This window comes from Staurois parvus, unplaced genomic scaffold, assembly GCF_062004578.1.
Source record: "Staurois parvus isolate SC_StPar_1 unplaced genomic scaffold, SC_StPar_1.0 ptg001637l, whole genome shotgun sequence".
NCBI lineage: Eukaryota > Metazoa > Chordata > Amphibia > Anura > Ranidae > Staurois > Staurois parvus.
Genome location: NW_028319433.1, coordinates 12 through 12,867, shown reverse-complemented (window position 1 = coordinate 12,867; position 12,856 = coordinate 12). Strand labels below are relative to the sequence as shown.

General features: G+C 48.2%; 1 long non-coding RNA gene across 1 annotated transcript; it reads left to right on the top strand.

Moving 5' to 3' along the window:
• The first annotated feature begins 6,436 nt into the window (after nucleotides 1-6,436).
• Nucleotides 6,437-11,799, top strand: LOC149434938 (uncharacterized). Its single transcript, XR_016308591.1, has 3 exons — nucleotides 6,437-6,676; nucleotides 7,342-7,442; nucleotides 11,701-11,799. It is a non-coding gene; the product is annotated as an uncharacterized LOC149434938 (long non-coding RNA).
• Nucleotides 11,800-12,856: the final 1,057 nt, after the last annotated feature.

Sequence of the window (12,856 nt, the reverse complement as noted above, 5' to 3'; positions counted from 1 at the left end):
CCCCCCCCCCCCCCCCCGAGCCAAATGGGGCCTTCCAGCAAGAACATTGTCTACCGCCTGTCACGATCGTGGCGCCAGACCCCAAACCTTCTCACCAAACTCGTGACCGAAGGACTAGCCGATCTAAAACCGCGAACAATGCCACGCCCAGCTGCACCCTGCACAACGATTTTCCAGCTAATTGGACCACAATCGATGCACCGGCAGCCTGAGTGGTTGTTACTGGGTCAGGTTAATTACGCAATTAACCCTTCACACTGCCACCACCTCCTTTTTGTACAGAGAAAGAGGAAACTCTGCGATATCCGCAATAACACTATAATGGTTGAGATAATCGTCTGTATAACACGGTCACCGCAGACCGATTACACAGAGGGTTAAACAAACACAGTAGCGTTCTCTTTAGAGGCAGGGATTCGTAAATTGTAATACAGAGCTATAGAAACAGTTCAACACTTTCAGAAGGAAAGATTTATTACTAAAAGGTCAAACGGGTGCAATAAAAATATTTACATAAAAAAGATGTAACCAATATATATATAAATATACAGAGACTAACAGCACAGCAAAGAGATATCAGAGAGAGGTGAAAGGGTTCAGGTACTTGCCAAAGTCCTGGGTTAGCAGATCCAAGTTTCAGAGCGAAAGGGCACGGGTCTCCCCAGGTGGTACTGATGTTAAAATGGGAGATGTCTTCAACTCACACTCTTATACCTGACAGCCTATTTTGTAGTCCCCAGCAGGGGGTGTCTCTGAAGTCAAGAACCAATACCCCGCTTAGGGCGTGTAGGTATGGGCGGATACCTCAACTAGAGCCAAAATCTCCCATAACTCCTATTTTGGCCCATAACCTTTCCTATGCACAAGTGACATTCCACCCGCGGGTAGATTATTATGCAGACACGTCTGAGGATTGATTAGATACGAATTACGAAATTATACACTGAACGGTTCACGAGATCTATTTTTCGGCTTTCCTATGTATTCAAGACAATGCGACCTACCAAACTGTTCGCCTTCTCGTGGCCAATCTGACGATATGTCCGTTTTTTATGTAAGTCTCTCATATTCCAAGATAGGAGACATAGGGAAGAAATGGATTTTGAAAAGTGTTGACCTGATTCTGTCACCTACGCTGAGTTGGGTTTATTAGGTTGGAATCTCTTTCAGCTCCTGGGAAAGCTGCCTTATCTCTTCCGAGGTGTTACAATTTACAGGTTCTTTGGACAGAGAGGCCCCGGCTCCCTTGGGGGGCTTTGTAGCTCCTATGACCCTCCTGTGACATTCCTAACTCACACAATGGCCAAATGTCCCTGGGCCTCTCTAAGGAGGGAGGGGGGGAGAACGAGGGAGAAATATATTTGTCAGGATGGTGAACCCCTTTGCCAAGATGGAGGTTGAAGCCAAAACAGTTGAACCGCGTCCATCTCTGGGTATACGCCGTTACGCCGCCCTTTAGCCGGACAAAATAGCTTCGGCCAAGCTGGCCGCTTATACTTCACGTTGCCCTTCATCGCGGAGAACGGTTGTCCTCATCACCTTGCTCCAGTCTCCAGCTCTGAGGAACGTCAACGCTTTGCCGCAGACATATGGACTCGGACTGTCGGTTAGGCGTGTAGCCGTTTTCCTGCAAAAGTGGACTTTCATCAAACGTGGTCCATTTTTATATGGACTCTAAATGGGTGGACTCTCTCGGGAACTGGCCTTACCCCAATCCTGCGTGTTTTACTGGATGCTCACTTAGAAGATCGCCTTCATGGAAGGTCAGGAAAACCGTACTTTGTTGGGGGAAGTCCTTCGGGTTCAGTAGAGGAACTCACGCTTTGTAAAAATGTATGTTTGATTAGGTGATGAATTTCCTCTCTGACGACTGTGCCGCTGCTTCAGCAGGACTAGGGGTAGGTAGGGAGGTATGTCCTCCTGTAGAAGGGAGTTCGCAGAACCAGAACTTCTGTAAATTGTGGGACCAGAACTCCATGAGGAACAGAGGCCCTTCAGTTGACAAACTAAGGAAGGACACGATGGTTGTATGAACGAGTCATTTTATATTTGCTACAAAGAAAGGGGGAAGTCTACCACGTCCACCGCTACCCCTCTGTCCAAGTATACCACGTCCACCACCACCCCTCTGTCCAAGTATACCACGTCCACCACCACCCCTCTGTCCAAGTATACCACGTCCACCACCACCCCTCTGTCCAAGTATACCACATCCACAGCCACCCCTCTGTCCAAGTATACCACGTCCACCGCCACCCCTTTGTCCAAGTATACCACGTCCACCACCACCCCTCTGTCCAAGCATACCACGTCCAAAGCCACGCCTCTGTACAAGTATACAACGTCCACAGCCACCCCTTTGTCCAAGTATACCACGTCCACCACCACCCCTCTGTCCAAGCATACCACGTCCAAAGCCACGCCTCTGTACAAGTATACAACGTCCACAGCCACCCCTCTGTCCAAGTATACCACGTCCACAGCCATCCCTCTGTCCAAGTATACCACATCCACTGCCACCCCTCTGTCCATGTATACCATGTTCACCACCACCCCTCTGTCCAAGTATACCACGTCCACCACCACCCCTCTGTCCAAGAATACCACGTCCACCGCCACCCCTCTGTCCAAGTATACCGCGTCCACCACCACCCCTCTGTCCAAGTATACCGCATCCACAGCCACCCCTCTGTCCAAGTATACCACGTCCAAAGCCACCCCTCTGTATAAGTATACAACTTCCACAGCCTCCCCTCTGTCCAAGTATACCACGTCCAAAGCCACCCCTCTGTCCAAGTATACAACTTCCACAGCCACTCCTCTGTCCAAGTATACCATGTTCAAAACCACCCCTCTGTCCCAGTATACCACGTCTAAAGCCACCCCTCTGTCCAAGTATACCACAACCACTGCCACCCCTCTGTCCAAGTATACCTTGTCCACAGCCACCCCTCTCCCAAGTATGCCACGTCCACCGCCCCCCCTCTGTCCAAGTATACCACGTCCACCGCCCCCCCTCTGTCCAAATACACCACGTCCACCACCACCCCTCTGTCCAAGTATACCACGTCCACCACCACCCCTCTGTCCAAGTACACCACGTTCACCACCACCCCTCTGTCCAAGTATACCACGTCCACTGCCATCCTTCTGTCCAAGTATACCATGTTCAAAACCACCCCTCTGTCCCAGTATACCACGTCTAAAGCCACCCCTCTTTCCAAGTATACCACAACCACCGCCACTCCTCTGTCCAAGTATACCACGTCCACAGCCACCCCTCTCCCAAGTATGCCACAACCACCGCCATCCCTCTGTCCAAGTATACCACAACCACCGCCACCCCTCTGTCCAAGTATACCACGTCCACAGCCACCCCTCTGTCCAAGTATACCACGTCCACAGCCACCCCTCTGTCCAAGTATACCACGTCCACAGCCACCCCTCTGTCCAAGTATACCACGTCCACAGCCACCACCCCTCTGTCCAAGTATACCACATCCACAGCCACCCCTCTGTCCAAGTATACCACATCCACCACCACCCCTCTGTCCAAGTACACCACGTCTTACATAACAAATATACATAACTTGTAACTGCTGTTTAATCATCATGGCTCACTCCCGGGTCGTGGACTCATCAGAACCTTCTAAGTAGCTAAAACAAACAATCTGAGAATGATTTATGACACGACCATTCAGGAACACGTGGCAAAGGTTGCCCTGCACCTTTTTTGGTTTCCAGTTATAATGTGACGTGCTGTACGTGGTCATTTATTCCAGATCAGATATGGTGACAAGCTGCTAGCACCGAACAACGCTGACCGACCACATTTGTACCTCCTACACAGTACACATAACAATGTAAAATAGCCACTGGTGGCCTGTCCTCCCCTGGACTGACCCATCCACGTGTACGATGTGAGGAAACACTTCCTTCGTTCACTGTCAGAGTGCCGTCCCACTGAAATTCCACAACTCCAAGGATCACTGGTGGTTACAATGTTACAATACAGACAGGGATCACTGGTGGTTACAATGTTACAATACAGCCGGGGATCACCGGTGGATACAATGTTACAATACAGCCGGAGATCACCGGTGGTTACAATGTTACAATACAGCCAGAGATCACTGGTGGATACAATGTTACAATACAGCCAGAGATCACCGGTGGTTACAATGTTACAATACAGACAGGGATCACTGGTGGTTACAATGTTACAATACAGCCGGGGATCACCGGTGGATACAATGTTACAATACAGACAGAGATCACCGGTGGATACAATGTTACAATACAGCCAGAGATCACTGGTGGATACAATGTTACAATACAGCCAGAGATCACTGGTGGTTACAATGTTACAATACAGCCAGAGATCACTGGTGGATACAATGTTACAATACAGCCAGAGATCACTGGTGGTTACAATGTTACAATACAGCCAGGGATCACCGGTGGTTACAATGTTACAATACAGACAGAGATCACTGGTGGTTACAATGTTACAATACAGCCAGGGATCACCGGTGGATACAATGTTACAATACAGCCAGAGATCACTGGTGGTTACAATGTTACAATACAGCCAAGGATCACCGGTGGTTACAATGTTACAATACAGCCGGGGATCACTGGTGGTTACAATGTTACAATACAGCCAAGGATCACCGGTGGTTACAATGTTACAATACAGCCAGGGATCACCGGTGGTTACAATGTTACAATACAGACAGGGATCACCGGTGGTTACAATGTTACAATACAGCCAGGGATCACCGGTGGATACAATGTTACAATACAGCCAGGGATCACCGGTGGTTACAATGTTACAATACAGACAGGGATCACTGGTGGTTACAATGTTACAATACAGCCAAGGATCACCGGTGGTTACAATGTTACAATACAGCCGGGGATCACTGGTGGTTACAATGTTACAATACAGCCAAGGATCACCGGTGGTTACAATGTTACAATACAGCCAGGGATCACCGGTGGTTACAATGTTACAATACAGCCAGGGATCACCGGTGGTTACAATGTTACAATACAGACAGGGATCACCGGTGGTTACAGTGTTACAATACAGCCAGGGATCACCGGTGGTTACAATGTTACAATACAGCCAGGGATCACCGGTGGTTACAATGTTACAATACAGACAGGGATCACCGGTGGTTACAGTGTTACAATACAGACAGGGATCACCGGTGGTTACAGTGTTACAATACAGCCAGGGATCACCGGTGGTTACAGTGTTACAAGATTATTCAGAGCTTAAGCCCGGCACACAAGATGAGAATATCGGATGAATGATCATTCTTTTTTTGGGGTTTTTTGCATGCCAGTCTCATATCGATAATGAAGAGGTTACTAAAGGTACGGAAATTCTTGTAAGCCAGAATACAAGTTCTGAAGTGGTGTCATGTGGCTGTGTTGTATTCGTATTGTATTTTTGTTGTATTTTTGTTGTATTTTTCTTGTATTTTGTATTGTATTTGTGTTGTATTTGTTGTATTTGCATTGAATTTGTATCACATTTTTGTTGTATTTGTTGTATTTGTATTATATTTGTGCTGTATTTGTTGTATTTTTGTTGTATTTGTATTATATTTGTGCTGTATTTGTTGTATTTTTGTTGTATTTTGTATTATATCTTTGTTGTATTTGTATTGTATTTGTATTGTATTTGTATTATATTTGTGCTGTATTTGTTGTATTTTTGTTGTATTTTGTATTATATTTGTATCACATTTTTGTTGTATTTGTTGTATTTGTATTATATTTGTGCTGTATTTGTTGTTTTTTTGTTGTATTTGTTGTATTTGTATTATATTTGTGCTGTATTTGTTGTATTTTTGTTGTATTTTGTATTATATTTGTGCTGTATTTGTTGTATTTTTGTTGTATTTTGTATTATATTTGTGCTGTATTTGTTGTTTTTTTGTTGTATTTTGTATTATATTTGTGCTGTATTTGTTGTATTTTTGTTGTATTTTGTATTATATTTTTGTTGTATTTGTATTGTATTTGTATTGTATTTTCAGACACAAAGTGCCCTGATTTGATGAAGATGGTCCGATCCGGTATCGTACGAGAAACATTCCTTCTGTACTGAAAAGCCCTGTAATTGTACCGCCCCCCTTATATTGTACCGCGCTGCGCAGACTGTTGGCGCCATAAATCCCGTATAATAATCATTTTCACGCTTCTCCCTACGAATCATTTTGGAAATCTGTGTGATAACTGTCAGATCATCGATTCAAAGTCGTATTTTTCATACAATTCTGATTGAGTGTTGTAGGCTTTTGACTGGAGGAAGCCCCCCTCCCCTCCAGCCCCCCCCCCCTCTGACTCGCCCCCCTCCGACTCGCCCCCCTCCCATCCAGCCCCCCCCCCTCCGACTCGCCCCCCTCCCATCCAGCTCACTCCCCCCTTCCCTCCAGCTCGCCCCCTCCTCCCTGTTTTGCGTGTTTCCTCTATCATCAGGAAGACAGCCCAGCTCTCAGTGTTTTGACTGTTGAATACAGAGATTCCTGGACTCTTCTCCTCCAAGGGCCCCACAGGAGACTGCAGGGCCACACTACAGGCCAGGATCCACGTTGTCGAGTCGCTCTGCTGTCCTCCCATGGTACATTTCTTAAAGGTGCTCTGCCCTCTGTGTTATTGGGTGAGTAAAAGATGACCCCCCCATCCTTCATGTATTGGTTTTTTGTATGGAGGGACCTGTATAATGGTGGACACTGGGGGGGGGGGGGTGGACACTGCAGGGGGGGGCCACCAGTGACCATCAATGGACACATGACTCACCATACACTGCAACTTCAAACCAGGGTCCATCTGCAGGACAAATCAATATCTCGTCATACGCCATGCATTGACCAACTACCAGAGCCGGGTAATTAGATTGTCAGCTCCTGTAGGACAGAGATGGTTGCATGACTTGCTGTGGACTAACAGAAGCAACTGCAGGAGATCACCCCCCCCCCCAGGAACCGAACCCGCCATTCCGGTACCCTCATTTATATTTTATGAGCTGTCAGAGACAAGCAGATCCCTCACCAAGAACCATGGATGGTGACATCAGTCCATCCTGACCTCAACTGATCGCCACTGGGACCCCCAACAGGTATACACAGAGAAGGACCTCTCAAAGGTTGGCTGAAGAAAGGGTCTTTGTTCAGCCATTTCCTGTTGTAGGGTGACAACACCCTGTCCCTGCCTCCCAATTGCAGCCAATTGCATCTCCTAAACTCCAAACTTTAACCAACGGCTATCATGGCAAAAAGAGAAAACTCTGCCTCTGCTTCAAAAACATGTCGTCTTCTCTTTCAGCAGAACATCCATTCGGTGGAGAATGTCTTTGCTGGACTCCACGTATCTCAGCAGCATCAAAGGAGCACAGGCCTTCATCAGCATGGACCCCAACCTGCTACGTGAGTAGATGATGGACTGACATGGGGCTGTATATAAAGGTGAACCATGGCACAGCATGTGACTGGTATGGGGGCTCAGAATCAGCTGAGCTGCACCATGACCGTTCCAGGCCACCATCAAATTATGGACATAGTGGACATGGACATAGCAGAGCATTCCCTTCTTACGTCACCCCTTCTCCATTCACTCATATTCTTACACCTTCTGGCTGTGTTTGCAGACCATCACACCTACACTAGATTGCCAAAAGTATTGGGCCGCCGGCCTTTCCCCACACATGAACTTTATTGGCCTCCCAGTCTTAGTCCGTAGGGTTCAATATTGAGTTGGCCCCGCCCTTTCCACACACATGACCTATAATGGCCCCCCAGTCTTAGTCCGTAGAGTTTAATATTGAGTTGGCCCCGCCCTTTCCACACACATGACCTTTAATGGCCCCCCAGTCTTAGTCCGTAGGGTTCAATATTGAGTTGGCCCCGCCCTTTCCACACACATGACCTTTAATGGCCCCCCAGTCTTACTCCGTAGGGCTCAATATTGAGTTGGCCCCGCCCTTTGCAGCTATAACAGCTTCACCTCTTCTGGGAAGGCCGTCCACAAGGTTTAGGAGGGTGTCTATGGGAAGGTTGGACCATTCTTCCAGAAGCACATTTGTCAGGTCAGGCACTGATGTCGGGGGAGGGGCACTGATGTCGGGGGAGGAGGCCTGGCTCGCAGTCTCCGCTCTAATTCATCCCAAAGGTGTTCTATGGGGTGGAGGTCAGGACTCTGTGCAGGACAGTCAAGTTCCTCCACCCCAAACTGGCTCCTCCATGTCTTTATGGACCTTGCTTTGTACACTGGTGGGCAGTCATGTTGGAACAGGAAGGGGCCATCCCCAAACTCTTCCCACAAAGTTGGGAGCATGAAATTGTCCAAAATGTCGCCTTAAGAGTTTCCTTCGCTGGAACTAGGGGGCCAAGCCCAACCCCTGAGGAACACCCCCACACCATAATCCCCCTTCCCCCAAACTTTACACTTGGCACAATGCAGTCAGGCAAGTACCGTTCTCCTGGCAACCGCCAAACCCAGACATGTCCATCAGATTGCCAGACAGAGAAGCATGATTGGTCACTCCAGAGAACACGTCTCTATTGCTCTAGAGTCCAGTGGCGGCGTGCTTTACACCACGGCATCCGACGCTTTGCATTGCACTTGGTGATGGAAGGCTTGGATGCAGCTGCTCGGCCATTGAAACCCATTCCATGGAGCTCTCTATGCACTGTTGTTGGGCTCATCTGAAGGCCACACCAAGTTTGGAGGTCTTTAGCTATTGACTCTGCAGACAGTTGGTGACTTCTGCGCACTGTGCGCTTCAGCATGCGCTGACCCCGCCCTGTCATGTGACGTGGCCTACCACTTGTTGGCTGAGTAGCTGTTGTTCCCAGTGGCTTCCACTTTGTTATAATCCCACTAACAGTTGAGCGTGGAATATTTAGTAGCCAGGAAATGTCACGGATGGACTTATTGCCCAGGTGGCCACCTATCACGGAACCACGCTTGGAGTCACTGAGCTCCTGAGAGCGACCCATTCTTTCACCAATGTTTGTAGAAGCCGTCTGCATGCCTAGGGGCTTGATTGTATACACCTGTGTCCATGGAGGGGATTGGAACACCTGAATCACATGATATGGAGGGGATTGGAACACCTGAATCACATGATATGGAGGGGATTGGAACACCTGAATCACATGATATGGAGGGGATTGGAACACCTGAATCACATGATATGGAGGGGATTGGGACACCTGAATCACATGATATGGAGGGGATTGGAACACCTGAATCACATGATTGGGAGGGGATTGGAACACCTGAATCACATGATTGGGAGGGGATTGGAACACCTGAATCCCATGATATGGAGGGGATTGGAACACCTGAATCACATGATATGGAGGGGATTGGAACACCTGAATCACATGATATGGAGGGGATTGGAACATCGGAATCACATGATATGGAGGGGATTGGAACACCTGAATCACATGATATGGAGGGGATTGGAACATCGGAATCACATGATATGGAGGGGATTGGAACACCTGAATCACATGATATGGAGGGGATTGGAACACCTGAATCACATGATTGGGAGGAGATTGGAACACCTGAATCACATGAGATGGAGGGGATTGGAACATCGGAATCACATGAGATGGAGGGGATTGGAACACCTGAATCACATGATATGGAGGGGATTGGAACACCTGAATCACATGATTTAGAGGGCGGGGACAATACTTTGGGCAATATTGTGTATATAAGCTTGTAGGACATCCCAAATCTAAATCCATGGCTGTTTTTATGGAGTTATTGCCCCGTCCCATGGCTATTAATATGAAGTTGCTCCCCCCTCCCTATGACCATTATTATTTAGCCGCCCCCCCCCTGCCATTACACATATTTTGATCTTGCTGGACATCCCATTCCAAAGTCATGGCCATTAATATGGAGTAGCCCCCCTCCCTCCATGGCCATTAATATGAAGTTGCTTTTCCTCTATGGCCATTAATATGGAGTAGCCCCCCCCTCCCTAGGACCATTAATATGGAGTAGCCCGCCTCCCTATGACCATTAATATGGAGTTGCCCCCCTCCATATGGCTATCAATATGGAGTTGCCCCCTTCTTATGGCCATGACTATGGAGTGTCCATTAATAAGGTGTTTTGTTACTAAGACAGTACCCACTCATCTGGGGGGGGAGGGTGGGGGCTTTCCACAAGATCACAAGACATTGAAGGGTGTCCGTGAGAATTTGTGCCCATCTGTGAGATCAGATACTGATGTTGGATAAGAAGATCTGGCTCATATGTTGGGCGCCAAAAAAAACAAAACTTGGCTTACAGTGGGCGTTATAATTCATCCCAAAGGTGTTCAGTAGGGTTGAGGTCAGGGCTGTGTGCAGGACACTCAAGTTCCTCCACTCCAAACTGGTCAAACCATGTCTTTATGAAACTGACTCCATTCTTCTAGGAAGGCTTCCTACACAATTTTGGAGTGTCTGTGGGAATGTGTGCCCGTTCAGCCAACATAGCATTGGTGAGGTCTGTATTAATGTTGGATGAGAAGACCTGGCTCACAACCCATTTCATTCCAACTGGGAGGGTGTCTATGGGAAGGTTGGACCATTCGGGGGAGGAGGCCTGGCTCGCAGTCTCTGCTCCAATTCATCCCAAAGGTGTTCTATGGGGTTGAGGTCAGGGCTTTGCGCAGGACACTCCAGTTCCTCCACACCAAACTGGTCATCCATGTCTTTATGGAGCTGGCTGTACACAGGGGACAGTCATGTGGGAACAGAAAAGGGTCTTCACCAAACTGGTCATCCATGTCTTTATGGAGCTGGCTTTGTACACAGGGGACAGTCATGTGGGAACAGAAAAGGGTCTTCACCCAACTGGTCATCCATGTCTTTATGGAGCTGGCTTTGTACACAGGGGACAGTCATGTGGGAACAGAAAAGGGTCTTCACCCAACTGGTCATCCATGTCTTTATGGAGCTGGCTGTACACAGGGGACAGTCATGTGGGAACAGAAAAGGGTCTTCACCAAACTGGTCATCCATGTCTTTATGGAGCTGGCTGTACACAGGGGACAGTCATGTGGGAACAGAAAAGGGTCTACACCAAACTGGTCATCCATGTCTTTATGGAGCTGGCTTTGTACACGGGGGACAGTCATGTGGGAACAGAAAAGGGTCTTCACCAAACTGGTCATCCATGTCTTTATGGAGCTGGCTTTGTACACAGGGGACAGTCATGTGGGAACAGAAAAGGGTCTTCACCAAACTGGTCATCCATGTCTTTATGGAGCTGGCTGTACACAGGGGACAGTCATGTGGGAACAGAAAAGGGTCTTCACCAAACTACCACAAGGTTGGAAGAGCACTATGGTCTCTAGTGTCTTTGTATGATGGAGTACTAAGAGGACCCTTCACTGGAGACACCTGTCCTCCATCATTGGAGAGGTGACTACATACTTATAATGTATATCTAGTTCCATTTACGCGTCTTAACTGTCCCAAAGTTTGAACCTTCACAATGGCAGGACTTCAGAAGTCTACGTGGGGTGTAGTGGAAATACAGACACAGTATGGTGGGTAGAGAAGGACTCTGGGGAAATCAGGGTGGGAATTAACCAACCATGTCTTGAGTTTGCATGTGAGAATATTACAAGTTATCCAAACCTAATGACATCTCCATGTTTGGATGGTGCAGGATTTCCGGAGGTCGTTCTAGAAAGGATCCAGATAAAGATAGAGGATGACCCATCGCCTTCCATCAATACAGACGGTGAGTTCCTTCGCATGATAATCAGCGATCAGAATTTGGAACTAATGGTGGATCATTCCATGTTGATTTGTGACAGATTTGCATAGATAGCACCTGGTGGGAAAAGTCAAACATGGTCAGACATCGCAGGATCGTACATTGCAGCTTTCTGCTAGAATAAATTCCCGGCTTCAGCTTGAAGACCATGAGAGCAGATACTGGGACAAGGCCGGGGAGGTCAGTCTGCGATGTCCTTCAACAACTAAATACAAGACCCTCTCCTTACCCTCACAACATGGAAAAGTGACCCAAAGAGTGCCTGTCATGACTGGAATTGGGGCCGCCATACTCAGAAATGCTGGTTACCTGGCTTCTTACCACACATAAGTCCCTCATCTCAGGGCTGGGGCAAAGGGTGGGCAGGTGGGGCAGCTGCCGTGGGCACTGTGATACCAGGTGAAGGGGGGAACCATGAGGATATTGGGGGAAGGGGATTTGTGTTGGGAGGGGGAATTTAGGGGGCAGCACAGGGTAAGAATTGGTCTAGAATGGGACATTTTTGGGAGGTGTGCTAAGCGTGGTGATTTGGGGGGGGATTTGCTTTGGGAGGGTGGAAGAGGATTAGTGCTAGGAGGGGAGATTTGCGTTGGGAGGGTGGAAGAGGATTAGTGATAGGAGGGGGGATTTGGGGGGATTTGCGTTGGGAGGGTGGAAGAGGATTAGTGCTAGGAGGGGGGATTTGTGTTAGTAGGGTGGAAGAGGATTAGTGCTAGGAGGGGGGATTTGCGCTGGGAGGGTGGAAGAGGATTATTGCTAGGGGGGGGATTTGGGGGGGATTTGCGTTGGGAGAGTGGAAGAGGATTAGTGCTTGGAGGGGGGATTTGCGTTGGGAGGGTGGAAGAGGATTAGTGATAGGAGGGGGAATTTGGGGGGATTTGCGTTGGGAGGGTGGAAGAGGATTAGTGCTAGGAGGGGGGATTTGTGTTGGGAGGGTGGAAGAGGATTAGTGCTAGGAGGGGGGAATTGCATTGGGAAGGTGGAAGAGGATTACTGCTAGGAGGGGGGATTTGCGGGGGATTTGCGTTGGGAAGGTGGAAGAGGA